This window comes from Podarcis vaucheri, assembly GCF_965113315.1.
Source record: "Podarcis vaucheri genome assembly, chromosome: 6".
NCBI lineage: Eukaryota > Metazoa > Chordata > Lepidosauria > Squamata > Lacertidae > Podarcis > Podarcis vaucheri.
The window spans coordinates 28640984-28662512 of record NC_138764.1 but is presented as its reverse complement, the minus strand read 5'-3'; the positions used below and the strand labels follow the sequence as shown (position 1 = coordinate 28662512).

General features: G+C 42.8%; 1 long non-coding RNA gene across 1 annotated transcript in view; it reads right to left on the bottom strand.

Moving 5' to 3' along the window:
- Positions 1–7047: 7047 nt before the first annotated feature.
- LOC309535206 overlaps positions 7048–21529 on the bottom strand; it is a 135187-nt gene continuing 120705 nt past the window's right edge. Inside the window, exon 5 of the long non-coding RNA XR_014221112.1 lies at positions 7048–7079. This is a non-coding gene — a long non-coding RNA (uncharacterized lncRNA). The remainder of the gene's footprint in view (positions 7080–21529) is intronic.

Sequence of the window (21529 nt, the reverse complement as noted above, 5' to 3'; positions counted from 1 at the left end):
CCTCACATTAGTGTCTACCTGTAGTGTCTTTAAATATGTGGGCTATGCTTTTTATGGTGGCAATGATGTTTTATTTAATTACCTTGGGTACAGGGGAAAATTACCAGCCTTAAAAATGATCCATATGACAGAAAAGTGGCTGCATTTCATTACTTATTATGAAAGAAGGGGCATGTTTAGAAGGTCAATGCTCTTTGTGAACTTTTCCAATATTCTGTGTGCTTTCGTTCACTACAGATGATGTATGCCTTACGATATGCACTTGGCAGTTTGACCTCAGTGACTGCCGCATTGTCTGCTTTGTCCTTGTCACACTCTTGAGCGTTCCTCCTGGAACTGTACACTTTTTGCATTGCCCTGGAAATATAACCATCAACTGTGGTTTAGATGCACTATCTGGAAATAATGCACCGAAGGTCTTCAGCATCAATTTCTTATAGTGCTTTGTATCCATTAAAATATGGGTGAATTTTATAGGAGTAGAACTTGTGTGGCAAAGAAGCTCAAGGTTCAAACCCCCGCTGAACCATGAAGGTCACCAGGTGGCCTTAGGCAATCCAGAGCCTTTGTTTACATGCAGTTTCAAGGTGGTATCATTCAACTTGTCACAATGGCTGAAATAAGGATGGAGCTATGCAGAGGCATTGGCTGGCTTCACGGTTTCCCCCCGCATTGTGATTTTTGCACAGCACACACACAAACAAAAACATCACAATTCACAGTATATTGCCAGGTCAAAAATTATGAAGCCAAAATCATGATTTGGACTTGAAACCAGTTTTGGACAATATACCACCCAGCCCTAACACACATTATGATTGGTGATATATTGCCAGGTCAAAAGCTATGAAACTGATATCACAATGTGGACTTCAAACCTGTTTTGGATGATATATTGATAGATGGCACAGCCCTAGTTGTGGGCAGATAAAATGGTGGAGAGGACGGGACAATATCATTGAATTTCTCCAATCATGCTGGGTTCTTGATCACAGGGCAGCTCATAAGCACATGAGACAAACTGTTTTCCAACCTACAAGCCCTATTCAGAACTTACCAGCATGCCTTGACCCATGCCTCCTATACACTTGGACAACTAAAGAGGGCTTTTACATGGATGTTAGGTGCATTGAGCACCATTGGGTAGAAAGGTGGAATATAAATGTGGCAAATAAAGAAATGGGGTGTTTAATGAAGGTCTTCAGCCTGGTCCTTAATCTTCTGTAGTGGCTAAGGGTTTGAGATACAGTGGTACCCCGGGTTAAGTACTAAATTCATTCTGGAGGTCCGTTCTTAACCTGAAACTGTTCTTAACCTGAAGCACCACTTTAGCTAATGGCGCCCCCCGCTGCTGCTGCGCCGCTGGAGCACAATTTCTGTTCTCATCCTGAAGCAAAGTTCTTAACCTGAGGTACTATTTCTGGGTTAGCGGCGTCTGTAACCTGAAGCGTATGTAACCCGAGGTACCACTGTACACGTTCATAAAATTATGCATTGCACGCACGCACGCACGCGCACGCGCGCGCGCACACACACACACACACACACACACAGAGAGGATAGACAAAAGAAAGCACTTCTTCAAGCAGCACATAACCCTCCAGTATTACAGGCCCTGAAGCTTAAGTTTCATTAGTTTCATAGTGAATCTGCCCCTGGGCTATGGGTTGTCCATAAGTAAGACAGGAACACAGTAGGCACACTGCCTTTTATACTGAAGGCAATATATAACCATAATAACTAGTTGCCCCTGAAAGCCTTATCCTCCATGGGGATATGCCAACAATGGCATGATTTGGTATAACTTAGCTTCCTATATCATCACCATCGCTTTGTAGAGGTATAATAGCAAAATCCCATTTTCTTTCCCTTCAACAACCTCTGCATGAATTGACTTTCAAATTGCTGACTCATGTCAACCTAAATATGACACAATTACTGTTGTCAGTAACCACGGGGTACAATGGAGGTTTTTCAGAGTGACAGCCTTTTAAAAAATCCCATTGTTGTGCTAATGGAACGAATGCATGGTTCATGAGTCAGGGGCTGATGTGTAACTCAAGAAGAAAGAAAAGAAAGTTAATAATTTGTAAATAAGAGAGTATTATACCCACATGAAACATAGCGTGAAATCTCTAACTCTCTTTCTCCCTCTCTCTTTCTTTTAATGAAGGTTCATTTTTGCTTGTGTCACTCTAGAGGAGAATGCATGACATCTTATTATCTAGTCAATCATGTGGGGAATAATGAAGCCAAGAGAATTCTGCAAAGCTCAAAAATGACACCGATGTGTAGGAGATGGAGATGCAGCAAGGCTATCTGTACACAGCACTGCACGTGGAATAGCACATTGTTCACTGCTAGAGCCTAAGGAGAAGATGGTTCCAAATGTTTGAGAGAATCAGTTCCCCATTCCCTCCATCCCCCAAATCACCCTTTGGTGTTGGCCAAAGGCTCTGCTGTTTCAGAGGGCAGCGGAGAGCCCCTTAATTGGTTCTGCTTCTTTCTTGGATGATGGCTATTTGTTCTCTGACAATTTCTTTTTTTCAGCTGTTTAATTGATTTCTCGGTTGTTTGCACTTTTGTGGTTTATGCTCCACGTTAATACGTATTTGATTTTAATGTTTTGTTCACCGGCTCAGAGATCCATGTCGGTTCTAAAGGCATTTAAAGAATGCAGCTCTTCAGAGCTTCAGGCTGCTGGGCAGTAAGTCTCCTGTAACTCAGTGGGCCTTACTTCTGAGTAGACATGCACAGAATTGTGTTGTTAGTGGGAGTTGTTTTTTTTAAAAAGAATATTTCTAGTTCCCATGCTTATGAAGATACATTTGAAAATAGGTTTTGAAAGTTTTGCTTTTAAAAAAGTACAATATCTTGCAGGGAGCACATGGTAGACCACCACAAAAGTACACAAGGGAGGAGAAGGCGGTTGCTCCATCTGGCAAGCAGAAACGCTTGCAATGACAGAACAATGTCAGGAGAAGGTGTCAGGTACAGGTCAGCAAAGACTCACATGGGGTCAGTGAAGTTAACTCTTTATTCAAGGAAACAAGGCCAACTCAGGAGGCCAGGCTTGGTGAGCACAGCAACTAGTCCCAGTAGATCTTGCCCATGTGAAACTGAAGGTCCCCAGCCTTTTCAAGGTTGTATAAGTCTCCTCGTCCCCATGGTCCTTCCCAAGCAATCTGAGACTTTGTCACCTTGCCTTTCTTTGCTCTTCTCTCTTCATTCGTCTTCTGCTTCTGAGAGACCAGGGAAGCTGGTCACAGCAGGATGGGGAGACACCCTGGCTTCTTCAGCAGCCTACCTGATCACTGTTTCTTGGCCCTGCTCATCTCCAGCCTCCACTTCTGCCTCAGATTCTGAACTGCTCTCTGCCATGGACTCTTCCTGCTCACTAAACCCAGTTGCCTCTTCAGCTTCTAACACCTCCTCCACCCAGTCTTCTCCTGCTGACGACTCATCATCATCCAACCACCAGTCTGCAGCCTGTGAGCCTTCTTCCCTTCTTCCCCAGCTAGTGCCTCCCACCCCTCCTCAGCATCCAGTCAGGCCACAACAGCAAGGATCACAGCACAATGTTGAATCCCTGCCTTTGTGTGGATGTGATGTTGCCTTATGTACTGAGGCAAGAGTCACATTGATATTGTGCCAACCACATTTGCTTGGGCCCCCAACGGCCACTAGTTTGTGGCCCCTGGAAGGTTTCCCATGAAGGCATGTTGCCCTTCGGCTGAAAAGGGCTTCCCACTCCTGAAGGAAACATACTGCCCAAGCGTAGGTTTTTGAGACTAGAAATTGTTAATCAGGGATGCCCATGAAAGCAACCCACACATTCCTATGATAATCATTTAGGTGAAGAGAGAAGCTTCCCACAGAAGCCAACACACTTATGTTTTATGTCTGTTTTATGGCTGCAAGGATTTTCATTTGTGTAAAATTAGCTTCTTGGCCACCTCAGTAACATCTCATCATCCATCTTTCATCATCCGTGTTCAGATAGCTTTGTGTTGAGAGTGACTTGCTTGGATAAATGGTGCCGGGTCATGAAGAGGAGTAAATCCTAGCACTAATTGGATTCCTTCGGTTTTCTCTTCCCAGAAATATTTAATCTTGTCACACAATCCCAGATAATATGTAACGGCTTCAGTGATTCAACACCTCAAACTTCTGTTGTTGTTATAGTTTTTATAGAAACGCATAATCAGAAGAGCCATACAGCGCACTATTTGATGGGTTCTGTTATGGTGCCCATCACATATTCTTTATTTCCCCTCAGATTCAAAACCAGTCCCTTCCGTACCTACAAGACCACAGGGCACTTTACATTGTGTGTGCAACAACCATTCTGTGAGATAAGGCTGCACTTTGCCAACAGCCATTTTCACAGGGATACCCAATTTTTGCCTGAGGAAGTTTCTGAATGTTGATCTCTCAGGACCCCCAGCCAAACTCTTGTTTCAATGTAACAATGTTTTTATATTTCTCAATAGCTGTGTATATCAAACTAGACATTAGATCTCAAATGGGTTTACAGTGTCCTGAATAATGAATGTCATATTGTGAGGTCATGACATGCAATATTTTCCCCGCTCCTGGCGAATCTCATGAGTGAGTAAGGTAAAAAAAAAAAAAAGGTAAAGGGCCCCTGGACACTTAAGTCAAGTCAAAGGTGACTATGGGGTTGCAGCACTCATCTTGCTTTCAGGCTGAGGGAGCCGGTGTTCGTCCACAGACAGCTTTCCCGGTCATGCGGCCAGCAGGACTAAACCGTTTCTGGTGCAATGGGACACCGTGACGAAGCCAGAGTGCACGGAAACACCATTTACCTTCCCGCTGAGGCAGTACCTATTTATCTACTTGAACAGGTGTGCTTTTGAACTGCTAGGTTGGCAGGAGCTGGGACAGAGCAACGGGAGCTCACTCCATCATGGGGATTCAAACTGCTGACCTTCTGATCAGCAAGCCCAAGAGGCTCAGTGGCTCAGAGCACCACCCGCTCCACATTAGATATGGGTGAACCTTTCTCATGATGTGGTGCAGAAATGAAGCCAATAAAGAATGAACAAATCAACCAGGTGTGTAGCTGGCATTTTGAGGAGGACCCTCTTGTGTATGAACCGGGAGCATCAACCATGCAAAAATGCCTTTCCATAAAACAATACCTTCATGGGATGCAGGACAGGCAGCAAGCACACCTGATGAGGCGCACAATCTGAATAAGATGGCTCCATCTAACAGAAAGGGGTTCACAAATATGGAAGCCACAGTGGTGTAGGGGTTAAAGTATTGGACCAGGTCCTGGGAAACCAGGGTTGAAATTCCCACTCAGCTTTGAAGCTTGATGGGTGACTTTGGGCCAGCATGCTCTCTCTCTCTCAGCTTAACCTACCTCAGAGGGTTGTTGTGAGTATAAAATGGAGAACCATGCATGCCACCTTGAGCTCCTAGGAAAAAAGGTGGGGTATAAACGTAGGGCTGTATGCATCCAATGTTAGTCTTAGCCAGAATACACTCTCTCAGATTAATCAACGTGACTAAGTTAAATGCAAAGGTAAAGGTACCCATGACCGTTAGGTCCAGTCGCGGACGACACTGGGGTTGCACACGCATTTCACTCTATAGGCTGAGGGAGCTGGCGTTTGTCCACAGACAGCTTCCGGGTCATGTGGCCAGCATGACTAAGCTGCTTCTGGCGAACCAGAACAGCACACGGAAACGCTGTTTACCTTCCCGCCGGAGCAGTACCTATTTGTCTACTTGTGCTTGACGTGCTTTTGAACTGCTAGGTGGGCAGGAGCTGGGACAGAACAGCGGGAGCTCACCCCGTCGCGGGGATTCGAACTGCAACCTTCTGATCCGCAAGCCCTAGGCTCTGTGGTTTAGACCACAGCACCACCCGTGTCCCTACAACTAACTTAGGTCCATTCATTTCAATAGGTCCCTTTAATTTATTTGGCTACAACTCCCAATATATAAAAAGAGGTTTGGGTAATCAGTTGTAAATAAGGCATTACATATAAAATCAACATGTGGGATAAGTCTTCTCCAATGGGAATGTCGCTCATAGGTCAAGAGCTCATTAGTAAGACTTGAAGCTCACCACAATTACTGTGTGGTTCTTTCATTTTAGTTTCAGGACTGCAATACCACAAGGACTGCCTCTCTCCATATGAACCTACCCGGACCCTGAGATCATCTTCTGAGGCCCTCCTTCGTGTGGCTTTTTCATGAGAGGTCCAGAGGGTGGCAAAATGAGAATGGGGCTTTTCTGTAGTGGCTCCCCATTTGTGGAATACTATCCCCAGGGAAGTTCAGCAGGTGCCTTCATTATACACCTTTAGGTACCAGGCAGAAACATTCCCCTTTAACCAGGCCTTTGGCTGATTGACACCTAATGCCCTTTTAAAATGTGTTGAGGAGTGGGTTTTAGTTGGTTTTTCTTGTCCTTATTTTCATTATGCATTTTGTGTTTTTATATTGTTTTTTTATGTGAACCACCCTGAGACCAGCGAGTATAGGGTGTCATACAATTTTAAATCATCATCATCTTGATTTAAAAATGTGGTAGTCCCAGGTAGCATTACTTTGTGGGTCACAACCCCTGCCAAATTTTCCATTCCTGTGTTTTAATAATGATCTCTGTAGCCTGGCGCTCTGTCTTTGGCTGCCTGATGCTGCAGGGAGAAATCACAAGCACTGGTAAGAAACATTTTGTTCCCACTTGCGAGGAAATATTTGTTTGGACATCACTTTGATTGGAAGCCATACTTGCCCTGAATCCATATAAATATGAGTGGGCATATGGGAAAGAGACACGTTGTTACAAGATCACGGAAGTGAAAGTGTTAACTTCCAATAGGATCAGCTCTATCTTGGCTTCTTCCAAAAACCACTTCAGCTGATTAGATTGACCCAAGAATGTTTTCAAGCCAATGCTGTTTTTAGCAACTTTATCATTCTGGAGGAAAATAAACTGATTCGACAGGGATGCTATTGCGTGGCATCTTCATATCTTAATGTCGTGATGATATATTGCAACGGTGATGTGGTTTTTCCTCCTCTTCCCCTCAGCAAATCTAAAAGAGAGAAAAAAATGTTGTTAAATATAAGACCATTGGGATAAACAGAAGAAAAAGGTAAACTCGGGATAGGTTACCTAATTTTTGCATAAAGCAATTCAGATCTAGCCAGATCAGTTGTGTCAAAGCTGCCACAGCAATGCTTTAAACTTTTGAAAGCTGCCACAGTATTGCTTCAGTAATAACTTTTCTGTAGTTTAAAATTAGTAGAGCAGGAGACTCTTAATCTCAGGGTAATGAGTTCAAGCCCCACTATGAACAAAAGATTCCTGCACTGGAGGGGGCTGGACTAGATTTGTAGTTTGACTCAGTATATGTTCCTGAATCTTGAAGAACTACATAGAATTTCAACAGCATCTCCAGTCAGAGGATCTGACTCCTTCCTAGGCTAAGGATTCCTTTTTTCCTTTCTGCATGTGGCCTTCTCAGAGGAGAGAGACTTGAGTTTGAATCTTTCAACTGGACTCCCAAATATCTTTCACTGTAACACTAAATGTCCCCCGTATTCATCCCTGTGCGGTGACCTTTCGAAAAATATTAGTCGCATAAAAAAGAGCATAATGTCAGGTGGAGAGAGGATATTTCAAATGGCAAATCCAAGGAGCCTCATGCTTCTGATGGGAACTTACCCTGGTTGACTGTGCAGAGGGGTGCAGGGAACGATGATAATGAGGTAGACAAAGTAGCCAATTTGAATCCATAAAGCAGAAAAGAGAGAGAATAATGTGAGCAGGAAGCAGACAACTGTGTGGAGGAGGAAGCAATGTTTAATTTAAGAAAACTGTTTTCAAGCACTATGTGGGAAGTGAAAGACAATTGAACAGAAGAGTTGGTTTTTACGATCTGTAATTGAAGGGGCGGAAGCTCACATTCTGCTCATCTCTGCCTGACTGTGTAGGGAAAGAAACTTAGCGAAACTATTTACAGCTATGAATGACTGGACAGCAGCCAGTAAGCACCATCTCTGTGCAGGATTGCCAACCTTCCTTTTTCCTGGCCAGCGGTCCCTGCACCTGTGCCTTTAACAGTCACTTGAGCTGCAAACATTAAGATAAAGGTAAAGATAAAGGACCCCTGGATGGTTAAGTCCAGTCAAAGGTGACTATGGGGTTGCGGTACTCTTCTCACTTTCAGGCCAAGGGAGCCGGTGTTTGTCCACAGACAGCTTTTCCAGGTCACGTGGCCAACATGACTAAATTGCTTCTGGCACAACGGGACACTGTGATGGAAACCAGAGTGCACGGAAACGTTGTTTACCTTCCCATCACAGTGGTACCTATTTATCTACTTGCACTGGTGTGCTTTTGAACTGCTAGGTTGGCAGAAGCTGGGACAGAGCAACAGGAGCTCATTCCATTGTGGGTATTCGAACCGCCTTCTGATTGGCAAGCCCAAGAGGCTCAGTGGTTTAGACCACAGCGCCACCCACGTCCCATTATCAACTGATCATGCTTTTCCCCATGCTGTGAAAATGTCAACCTACTTATTTGTACAGATGAAGGAACAAGAGAAGGATGGGCTATGCCTTCCTTACAGGTTGGTTGGCAAACTCATCACAATGGTAGGGTATTAGCACTGCCTTTTTCTGTTGCAGCTACAATAAAACTGAGTCTGAGACTGGAGAGAAGAAGAGCTTAACAGAGCCATCACCTTTTGTGCTACACCCGCTCACCCCACACTCATACACCAAGGGCACAGGTGGCTCTGTTCTAGACTGCAACCTCCACCCTAGACTGTGGGTGCCTGGTGGCACGTTCACACTACATGACGTCAAGACGTCACATTGTCATGTGTTGTGGTAAGGCAGCGGGCAGAGGCAGAGGTGGCGTGCAGAGGCCAAGCATCCATAGTGAAAATATTGTGGGGGTCCAAGGCCACCTGAAGTTGGCCTCAACTCTTAAAAAGCAAGGTCTACCCAGTTCCATGTACCAACCAGCCCTTTCTCCTCTGCTGACGTTTATCTGATGCAAAGCAACCTTACAGCAGGATAGGCTCTCAGTGGGCTGAGGCAATGAGCTGGGGGCATCTTTCCCACAACATGGCCAGATTCAAAACTGGGCAGGGCTCCTGTACCTTCAATAGTTGGACAGAAGAGGGGATCTCAGCAGGACACAACTATTAAAGATACAAGAGTGTTGTCCCCTTTTCTGCCACCTACCTGAGCACCTTGTTGTTGTTGTTGATTAAATTTAGATACTACCTTTCAACCGAAGATCACTGGGCGGTGGATATACTTCTAGATAAACTTGTGTAGGAATGGGAAGAAGCTGGAAAATCTCATGACTTCTCAGCTATATAGCCCTAGACAACTTTTCTAATTCTGTCAACTTTTTTGCATGGCAAAAATTACACCCAGTACTCAAGCCGGAGGCAACGTTGGCAGCTTTGATTTAAACAAGGTCATGGATTGTACCAGTAACTGGCTCCCCTGTGAGTAAACTTAGGATAGAGCTAGACAGTGTGGCATCTTGGATAGAGTGTTGAACTTCAGTTGGTTAAACTTGGAAAGGATTCCCAACTCACTCGTAAATTTTAGGGGATGATCTTGGGCCAGTATCATCTCTCAGCTGGCCTATCTCACTAGTATTGTGAAGATTAAATGGGGAACACTGCCCAGAACTTTTAGGAAGAATGGTGTAATAAAAATGTAAACTAAAAAAAAAAGACATGAAACATAGCCACACCACTATATTTCCCCCCCTTTCTCCATGTGATGTGACATTAAAATGCTATAGTCTTCCTTCTCCTGCTAGCCAGTTATGCAAAGCAACAACATGGCCAGTGCAGTGACATCATCTCATATGTGTTATAAAGGTAAAGGGACCCCTGACCATTAGGTCCAGTTGTGGCTGACTCTGGGGTTGCGGCGCTCATCTCGCTTTGCTTTATTGGCCGAAGGAGCCGGAGTACAGCTTCCAGGTCATGTGGCCAGCATGACTAAGCCACTTCTGGTGAACCAGAGCAGCACACGGAAATGCTGTTTACCTTCCCGCCAGAGCGGTACCTATTTATCTACTTGCACTTTGACGTGCTTTCAAACTGCTAGGTTGGCAGGAGCAGGGACCGAGCAACGGCAGCTCACCTCGTCGCGGGGATTCGAACTGCTGACCTTCTGATCGGCAAGTACTAGGCTCTGTGGTTTAACCCACAGCACCACCGGCGTCCCTTGTATGTGTTATAGGTAGACCCTATAAGGAATGGATGGAGCAAGAAAGATGGAGCCATGGCTGCTGTTTTTCTCGGGTTGCAAGAGCTTTTCCTATGCATGCAGTAGGTGCCAGATTCAAGTCTTGGTGTCTCTAGGGTTGGGTTAAGAAAAGGTCCTGTCCAAAACCTTTCTGCTGCCACTCTGTGTGGGCAATATTGCGCTAGATGGATTGAGTAAAAGCCAGCTTCCTGTGTTCCTGTAATGTCCATTTCTGCCTTGTGATTTCAGAACTTCCAAAGAACAAAAGGTTGCTGCTGACTAGACTGTGGAGAAACTCTCCCCTCCCCAATTCCTAAAGATAATCTCTCACCTAGTCATGAAGGCCACAAACCTGCCCTTTTGTATTATATTGCTCATTGTATAATTCCCCTGGGGAAAGGTTCTTGAAAGAGATTCTTTCCGACAGTTTCCTTTTTGAATAGTAAGGAGAAAATCTTTTGCCAACTGGTTGATAGGGATAAATATGCTACATATAAGTTTCCTAGGTTTTCTCTAGTAGCCCAACAGCTCAGACAAAAAAACTAACAAACAAAATAGGGTCTAGTGGTCCGCGAATCATCTATGTTTGGAGGTCACCAGCTTTTTTAGGCCCGTAAACACGTTTGGATTTTTGGGTAACACCCCTTCTGTTCATTACTTCCCCCCAAAGTACAGTGGTACCTCGGGTTAAGAACTTAATTTGTTCTGGAGGTCCATTCTTAACCTGAAACTGTTCTTAACCTGAGGTACCACTTTAGCTAATGGGGCCTCCCGCTGCTGCCGCGCGATTTCTGTCCTCATCCTGAAGTAAAGTTCTTAACCCGTGGTACTATTTCTGGGCTGGCGGAGTCTGTAACCTGAAGCGTCTGTAACCCGAGCACTGGAATGTGATCAGCTCAATGTCTTTTTCAAAGATGCAGAAGGGATCCATCTCATGACCAACAGGCAGTGTGTGTGTGTGTGTGTGTGTGTGTGTGTGTGGCTTTGTGGACATTCAGGAAAGACCTCAAGAGCACCCTTGCACCCATGGGTGCAATGTTGGCAGCCCCAATCTATGTTAAAATGTACCTCTCAGCTTGATTGTTTGCAGTTTTGTAATTACCCTCGCTTTTTCACAGATATATGTGACTAAAGTACTATCCTTTTGTTAGCTATGTGGGAAGAAGGAAGTACAAGGAGTGTAGCTATGTGGGAAGAAGGAAGTACAAGTGTTGATGGAGTCTGGCAGGGGGTCTGGAGGCAATTAACTATCTTGCTTTTGCTTGCTGTTGAAGTGGCCATTTATAAGAGAAGAAAATTTAAAGCCAATGGAACAAAGTTCCCAAATGAGGATTTCTTATTTTTCAATGGGAATGATGGAAAGTCTCATTCAGAGCTTGGTGAATTTTAACATGTTTATTTCAGGGTTAAGATTAGGGATGGAGGAATTGACCTGTTTCCTATCTGTGCCATCTAAACCAGTTTTTAGCTATAGTCCTATTCCATCATGCTTCTGCATTCATCTGAGAACTTCAAAAAACAAAACCTCCCCAAACACATATTTAAAATATGTGCATTTCCTTGCGGGAGGTGGGCTTAAACCTGAATTTCTCCCCACAAAACACATATTTGCATGCATACTTCGATAGGTTTAAACCCCTGAGAACGGCACCTCAAGATTTAGAGAAGTGTGGAAACTTTTGGTAGGCTCTGAAAATCAGCTCAATCTGAAAGGAGAAGATCAGGCTGTTCCATTCAGGAATTTGCATCCCTTGTTGAAATTAAAAGCAAGGTGATCAGATGCAAAAGAGGATAGGGTACTTGCTCCTTTCAAAACTGGATAGGTCAGGACAATTCCACAAGTATAATGTGTTATATATGTGGAACGCCCTCCCAGCAGATGTTAAGGGAATGAACAACTATCTGAGTGGAAAAATAGGAACCTGAGAGAACTGAAATGAGCAGTTCCTTCCATCCCTAGTGCTGTTCACCCCAAATTTAGAATGGGGAAACCTTTGACCTCCAGATGCTGAACTACACATCCCATCATCCTTGATCATAGGCCATGGTGGCTGGGGCTGAAGGCAGCTGGTGGCCAACAACATGTGGAGGACCGTGACTTCTTCATGCCTGCCAAAACTGAAGCACCCAGCTAGATGAAAAGGTCTTTGCCTTAGATGTTCATTTGATTTGGTTTCTAAACCCATCTTCAGTTATTTTTGTCCCGAAAGACCTACATTGGCTCCCAGTACATTTCAAAGCATAATTCAAAGTGTTGGTGCTGACCTTTAAAGCCCTAAACGGCCTCAGTCCTGTATACCTGAAGGAACATCTGCACCATCATCGTTCTGCCCGGACACTGAGGTCCAGCGCCGATGGCCTTCTGGCGGTTCCCTCCCTGCGAGAAGCTAAGTTACAGGGAACCAGGCAGAGGGCCTTCTTGGTAGTGGCACTCGCCCTGTGGAACACCCTCCCATAAGATGTCAAGGAAATAAACAACTATTTGACTTTTAGAAGACATCTGAAGGCAGCCCTGTTTAGGGAAGTTTTTAATGTTTGATGTTTTATTCTGTTTTTTATCTGTTGGGAGCCGCCCAGAGTGGCTGGGGCAACCCAGCCAGATGGGCAGGGTATAAATAATAAATTGTTGTTGTTGTTGTTGTTGTTGTTGTTGTTGTTGTTGTTGTTGTTAAAATCAGAGTATTTTTAGCTGCTTTAATGCTATTTGCTAATCACTTGGACACACATGGAAAAGGCAATGTATACATTAATAATAATACTAATAAACACTTTTTTGCATATTTCTCTTTTCCAGAATGGCTCATTTTGCAACACCGAATGACTTAGTTTGCATCCTGGTCTCGTTCTGCAATTCATTAACCACCTTGTGAACAAGAAAAGCCTGCCCTATATAAGGAAGCTCGCGTATATAGACTGTCTCAGTACAATTCTTTCCCCTCCTGGCTCCTGGTGCTTTTATCTTCTTCTTCTTTTGCTCGTTGACTAGGATGTGGAATTGACTTTTTTTTTTTGCTTCTCATGTCTAAGCTGCTGCCAGAGTGTGATAACTTCATTACATCTTACAGCACTTTTTCACACATGCTTCACTGCAGGCTCAAGAATTTCCCACATTAAAATTGCACTGAAGCATTACACAGAGTTCTGGAAACAGCCACACTGCTTGCTGGTGGAAAGTATGAAAAATATTATTCCCCTCATGACCTTCACTATCCTTCCAAAAGAAGGAGGGATCACTGGTTGTGGCTACCCAACAGAGTCCTGTAAAAGAACAGAAGTAATTCTGTTCCTGCCTCATCCTGAATAAAAACCAGCTCCCTGAAAGCAGACCCTCCAAGCAAAGTGGATAAAAATCAATGATTTAAATTAAAAAAATAAAAAATATCGGATTTTTTTTTATTTAAATCTGATTTTTTAAAAAATTAAATTGGATTTTTAAAATAAAATCCTTTTGTGGGGAAAATCTTTCTAAAGATAGTTTTCTATTTAAGTTACATTATAGTCGAAGGCTATTCATCAGGAAATAAGGATTTGTTTTAATTTTTTCATGTGTGCTAATAAAACTCAGTCTAAGGTTGTTGTTTTTTTAAAAAATCGTTTAACCACACCAGTTAACAAACATGGATACATGTACTATAATGTTATTGCTTTAGTTAAATAAATTGTTTAACTTGTTATTAAGGAAATGATTATTTTTCTCCTTCAGCAGAAAAGTTGTGCAAATATAAACAGTTAACTTATTAAACCTCACAATAATTCCATAATTATCTGTCAATGTATTTCTAATAGTATAACCAAATCAGTAATTTTTGATCTAACTGTAAAAACTACTCTGAAAATTTATTATTCCAAAAATAAAACCTTCATCTGGTTGTAAATATTAAGATTATACCAGCAAGAATGAGTCTTTCTGTAAAAAATAATAATGATTTAGATCAAGCTTTACTGACTAGTGTTTAAATCAAGTCTTACCAACTAATGATTTAGATTGTGACTTAAATCGATTTGATTTTAATCAAATCCAGCCTGCCTCCAAGTGTCTCTATTTTCTAGGGACAGTCCTGGATTTACAGAAGCCTGTCCTGTTTCTGATTTGACCCCGGTATATCCCACTTTTCCATAGGAAGTCCCTATTTTCATTGGAGAAATGTTGAAGGGTATGGAGTTATGTGACTCCTGAGCCAAGGAAATACGCAACTATACAACCTTTAGAAGACATCTGAAGGCAGCCCTGTATAGGGATGTTTTTAAATGTTTAATGGGTGGCATATAAATAATAAAATTATTATTTTTATTATTATGGAACAGGGCGTACTTATTTCTATCGGAGAAACGTTGGAGGGTATGTGAAAGTTAGAACTAGCTTTTCAAAGGAAGCAAGCAGTTTGCTCTAAGTGATGTAGGAGTGGAGTGTTTCACTGAGTCTATGAGCATTATATTTCAATTTGTGACTCCTACCCTGCCCACAACGCTCTAACCACTACATAACACTGCCTCTCAGATTTCAAGTCTGAGACTTTTGTTGTTGTTTAGTCGTTTAGTCGTGTCCGACTCTTCGTGACCCCATGGACCAGAGCATGCCAGGCACTCCTGTCTTCCACTGCCTCCTGCAGTTTGGTCAGACTCACGTTTGTAGCTTCGAGAACACTGTCCAACCATCTGAGACTTTTACAACACATTTACTGAACTCCTACTGAAGGACTATTATCCATGCCATAATTCCTCTCCATATTTCACAAGTGGTTACTTTGAAGTAATATCAAATTGCGTGTGGCACAATTCTTCCCCCCCCCCTTTCCCCATCTTTTAAAAGAGTCATGTAATGCAGTGAGCTTCCCCTTCATAGTACTCTCAGGCGCAAGATGCATAATTCATCGAAAAAGGACAGAGGAAGTGGCCCTCTGGTGCTGTAAAGTCTGTTTGATTACATGCCTTCCAACTGCTCAAAGATGTACAAGCCCTTCTCCCCTTATTGTTAAATCTAAGATGTTCCAAATGCTTTCCTTTATGGCTTGATCCACAGCATTGGTTAAAGGAAAGGAGCCATGACCTATATTCATTCCAAAGGAAATTCCAGTCACTAAGGAAACAGCCACCAAACGTTGGGAAGGTGTAGAAGGAAATGGGACAATGCACATGGACAGTACCCGAATTCCCGAATTAAGGTGGTCACTGATGCCCTAAAAAGAGGATAAAACAGGACAAAAAACAATAGTGGATTTGCATAATATTTGCATGGAGCAATTGAAATTCATAGACACACATTGAGAAATATAGTGGTACCTCGGGCTACATACGCTTCAGGTTACATACGCTTCAGGTTACAGACTCCGCTAACCCAGAAATAGTGCTTCAGGTTAAGAACTTTGCTTCGGGATGAGAACAGAAATCATGCTCCAGCGGCGCAGCAGCAGCAGGAGGCCCCATTAGCTAAAGTGGTGCTTCAGGTTAAGAACAGTTTCAGGTTAAGTACAGACCTCCGGAACGAATTAAGTACTTAACCTGAGGTACCACTGTACCGGTAATTACTATAAACAGTAAAAAACAATACATCTTACCCTACTTGGGAATCACATCCACACCATAGTTTTAAAGAACTTGTATACGATTTTAGCAGTCATGGCACCTCTCAAGGAATCTTGGGGACTACCAGTAAGTGTGCTAAGAGCTGTAGCCCTGTGAGGAGTCTCACAACTTGCAATATCCTTAACAAACTACAGTTCCTAGAATCCTTTGGCAGAAGCCATGACCATTAAAGTGGTACAGTGGTGCCTCGCAAGACGAAATTAATTCGTTCCGCGAGTTTTTTCGTCTTGCGTTTTTTTTCGTCTTGCGAAGCACGGTGTCGGAAAAGTTTTGGAAAAGCTTCAAAAATCACCAAAGTCTTCAAAAACCTCAAAAAAGGCTACCATACCACGTGCTATGAGTTGCTCCTCGAAGTCAAGTCGCAACTGTATTAACGGCTTTAAGAAAAAGGAAACAAACTTGCAAGACGTTTCCGTCTTGCGAAGCAAGCCCATAGGGAAAATCGTCTTGCGAAGCAACTCAAAAAACCAAAAACCTTTTCGTTTTGCGAGTGTTCCGTCTTGCGAGGCATTCGTCTTGCGAGGTACCACTGTATAAGATTGCTTTAAATGTATGGTGTGGATGTGCTTAACTGCTGATGGTCAACTTCAAGGCCCCTTGTGCAGTGATGGCTTTTTACTGAATGATTATTTGCAGTCCGCATATTTGCAAACCTGCTGTCTAAAGCAGCACCCATATGCTCAATATCTCTTTCGATTCTGTGTAAGAAACCAATCTTTCCCTGGTGTGACAAGTTCTTAGGTAAGGTAAAGGACCCCTGGACAGTTAAGTCCAGTCAAAGACGACTATGGCGTTGCGACGCTCATCTCACTTTCAGGCTGAGGCAGCCAGCATTTGTCCACAGACAGCTTTCCAGGTCATGTGGTCAGCATGGCTAAACCACTTCTGGCGCAACGGGACACCGTGACGGAAGCCAGAGTGCACGAAAACGCTGTTTACCTTCCCATTGGAGCGGTACCTATTTATCTACTTGCACTGGTATACTTTTGAACTGCTAGGCTGGCAGGAGCTGGGACAGAGCAATGGAAACTCACCCTGCCGCATGGATTTGAACCGCTGACCTTCCAATCAGCAAGCCCAAGATGCTCAGTGGTTTAGACCACAGCACCACCCATGTCCCATATTAGGTATAAGGCTCCACACAAAAGTTTCCATTCTTCTTAGTAGTGTACGTTGTTAGGAGTTCAGCCTACACTCGAGTAGGACCCTGGCAGAGACACATGCCCAACTGGCATGTTCTCTCCCTCCTGGTTGATTGTTTGGGAGCTTCAAAAGCTTTCTTCTGGCCGAACATCACAGCGACCGGTGCCAACCGACACCGGCACACTTAGGGATCCACAGAGTTTGCGCAGTTGTGTAACAGACCTCAGCAACTCAGTATTTCGGCTAATCTACTTTATTTACATATAAACACACACGGAGCACAGCAACATGGCTCCCTCTCTCTCTAGCATCAGACAGCAAAGAGAAAAAGAACAAAGGACAATAGTCCCACTTCACGGAACACAAACATCCTGTTTCCGTCACTTCCCACTCTATGGAGTCAAAACACATACAGTCATGTGAAAGATAACAATCCAATTACTGCAATCATGGAGCAGGAATTCTAACACATAGTGGGAACACATGTTGTTTCAGATATATACCTGCTGCCCCTTCTTAGAGTTCTTTCTCTTTGGACTGGACAGCTCTTCAGACAGAGGACAACTTCAGAGAGAGGTCTGTCCTCCACAAAGCAGGACACACAGCCATCCTGAGCTGAGTGGGTAAGTGCTGGTTACTGCTCACCTGTGTGCGCCCAGATTTATTCTCTATGCTGTTTCCAGACCCATTTTATCTTTTTCTAAATTTACAATATGTTCGCACTGCATTCCACGAAAACTTCTTGAGATGGTTTTAAGCAGCAATTTGGAAACACCAACCACCACACACACAAAAATCTTAAAGCAGCCCAGCCCCCCCTAATAATAAATAAATATTAGAAACAGCATAAAATGAATATTCATCTTCCAAAAGTTTGGTAGAATAATTTTATTTTATTTTTTACTCGCTTACATAGAGAAACATGATAAGAAGATGAAAGGGCTGTCTCTCACTGGCAGTCATTTTGTGTTTGCCATTGCCATTTCCCCTCCGAAAATGACATAGTGGGGGGAAGGCAGACGGTGGCTGCTGGCAGGAGAGTTTGGCAATTCAAAAGTTTGGGTCAGCCTTACTTAAAACCAGCTCCTTGAATTGGGGCTCACAACCAGTGAAGTTGTTTTAAACCTCCTGGTACAATTTATTTGTGGTGTACTATTCCAATTGATCACCAGGGAGCTGCAGAGTGGACCAGCTGGAGTTGCCTAGCTGTCTTACAAGATCTGAAGTTATGCAGGCCATTATTATATAAGGCGTCTTCCAGGATTAATTTAAAGAGGGGAGCCAGGTGTGTAGCGTAAAGTCTCTTTCAATATGCAGCATTATCTTGTGTTAAGTAGTCAGTCACCTTGTATTGTCCTTGCATATCTGACCAAGTAATGAGTCAGTAAGAAGGTCACCTTTCAAATTTCTGTGAGTGTATGCCTTTGCTTCAGAGAAAGTTAGCAAACAGCCACTTTTTCATAGTTGCTGCTGGAGATTTCAGTCAGAAGGCTGGGCACAATTCTCTCTTTTTTATTCTGAGTATTAAAAGGTGAAATGTCTTTAACCCTAGCTGCATTTCCTAAATGCATCAAATCCATCTTCTGGCCACAACACATACACCCCATTGACTTTTTCCTGAGAGTTTCATAGGTACATTTTAATGGCACAACTGGACTCCCAAACTGCCCATTCCATATTTGTAAAACCTTTCTGGGCTTTTTCAGAGGCAGGTAACGCAGCCTTAGCTGACAGCAGAGTCCATCTTTTGCCAATGAATGAAGTAGAGATTTAGAAGACTAGGAAACAGAACTGGGCTACAGTTCTGTACACATTTAATTGGGAGTAAACACCGTTAAGAGGGTAAGAATAGCCTGTTGGGTCAGCCCAAATGCCCATCTAGTCCAGCAGTCTATTCCAGTTTAATAAAGCTAACATGGGGAGGCACCTCTGCTCTGGAGAACCAAGCTGCCTCCCCCCCTCAAAAAACAACAACAAAAAACACCTTACCTCTCTAGGAAGCTGTCTCTGTAACTTAACCCTTAGAAGGCCAAGCAGCACAAATAGATAACCATCTGGGAATTTAAGCTTGCACAAACCTTTGCTGTTTTGAAATGTTGTTATCTCTCTCTCTCTCTCTGTGTGTGTACTTCTTTTTGTAACTCTACAGAGTTTGGAAACTTTTTTATTGTATGGTATATAAATTGTCTAAAGAAGTGTTTTCTTAATTTTAGTTTATTTTTTAAAATGATACAAACTGCTTGGGGACTGATTTTCATTGCATAGTACATACATTCTCTTTTTATTAAAAAAATATGTTATAGTGTCTGTTTCTATGCTTCGTTTTATGTTTTGACTACTACGTTCTGTAAAATATGTTTTTAGTGCTGTACACGACTCAGATCTTTTGATAAAGGGCAGTATAGAAATCAATCAATCAAACAAACAAACAAACAAACAAATAAAACCACAACATTGGTAGGTATGCAGCTACACAAGCAATTAACGCTGAGCTCCTTGGAGTGAATAGGCAGAGTATAAATTCAATAAACAACAACAACATAGACAATTTAATGTGGGCAGAACTCTTTCCCACAACACCAGGTATGAGAATATTCATTCACCTGGGTTTCTTATGTAATAAATGAAGATTTATGATCCGGTGGTGAAGAGCTCTGCGAGAAAGCTTTGCTTTTGATGTCTTGATGAGAAGCCACTGGGCAATTTTCACATGACATCAGTGTAACAGTCACAGGCCTGATGAGGAAAAGTGCCTTTTGTCTGCTGCTCATGATGCTAATTAAAATCTGATATCCTATTTTGAACTGACCTCGCAGACACAAATCTCAAACAATAGGAGAAAAGATGAATGATTTGATATCCCTGGCGGAGAAATGTACAGCTTCTGATGTAGACTAACCCTGCGAGAAGCTTCCTTCTTCTTCTTACAACTGGTCCTTTGTGAAAGCTGAACTAATTATAAAGGAAAGCTAGAGCTTTGAGATTGGAGGCAGGGATCCTTATAGCTTTTGGCTAGTCTCAGCGTTTCCATGCAATTCCGATAACCAATTAATCATACTGACAGGTAGGCTTCCAATGATTTAAGTAGCTGCAAAAATCTCACCCCCATCTGATAGCAAATATCTCAGGTTGGGCCAACACAGACAGGAGACAGAAACAGAAGAATGGGCTGCACCATTTCTGACCACAGGCGTGGGGAGAGATACTGGTTTTTTTAAAAAGTACCCTCATATTTAAAAAGTCCTTGCATGCAACTAGAAATCTAGCACACAAGGGAGATGTTCTCTATCCCACTCCCCTTTTTGGCTGGGAACATTTCCTATTTGCAAGGAGTTGTGATCATAGTCAAGTATTTGAAAATGTGGCCTCCTCTCAAAGTGGTACAGTCCATTTTGTCATCTCATTCTACCCCAGGCATTACTCTTGCTCTTCATTTTAAGATTTGGAAAGCCTGATCATGCGCACATTTATTTTGGGCAGTTTGTTGCGTAGGACTGGGCGGTGGTGGAGGTCATTATGCTCTTTAAAGAAAAGAAACTACAGGTTCACTATCCCTGACCTAGAACTTACCGCATGTTGGTTTGTACATCACCTTTGAGGCCTCATTAGAATAGGAAACAAAAGATAACTGAGAAATAACATCAATCTCAGGGCCAGGAATCTGTCAGAAGATAGGGGATGAGTGACAGGCAGGCTAGAACCCAGAATTACTCATTGTAGTAATTATGTGCTGAGATCTAGCCTGGTAAGTAAGAATCATGCTATCACACTGTTGACACTGGGTGAACATTAATAATATTTATTTTAAACAAATTCATGGAGGTTTGGTAAAATGATGAGGTTTCTTCTTTTCTAATTCTTGAGATATGATGATTACAGTACATATTAATGGAAAACGTTGCTTGCAGGTAATTATCGCATTCAGGCAGGCGAGGAAATGAATATGTGTAATTATCGGCTCCTGTTCAAGATGTACTTCAGAAAATGGTCCTTCTGGGTCAGAGAAGGCCCCATGCCCTGTGGTTAAAAAAGTAATTTGTGAATGTCTTGTAAAAACTTAGAGCTTGTGTGCACATTATGTTTTAGTGCCTTCACATTTAGGTTAGAACAGTGGTTCTTAAAACTTTTATTGCATTGAGGACCATCCTTCTGGTTTGCTTGTGGATTACCATGTTTTATTCTTTTATGGCCAGAAAACAGGAAAACACATTTACGGCTATCCAGTTTTTTTGTGTTGTTGTTTTTTTAAATCAACAATTGTGTTGTCTTTGTCAAAGGAGGGTCTTCAAAATTTCTGGCACAACTACCTAAGCTGCTCAGAAGACAAGGCATTTTCATTTTATCTTGACAAGTGGCAGGCCCATAGAGATTTATTACTCCTCTGCTGGGAATACGTTGGTTGAGCTACAATGCCCATGCTGGGTTAAGACATTTTTCTGACTGTATCATTGTTTAAATTGTGGTTTTTATTGCAATTGAATGGGATTTTAAACCAGGCATAGGCAAACTCGGCCCTCCAGATGTTTTGGGACTA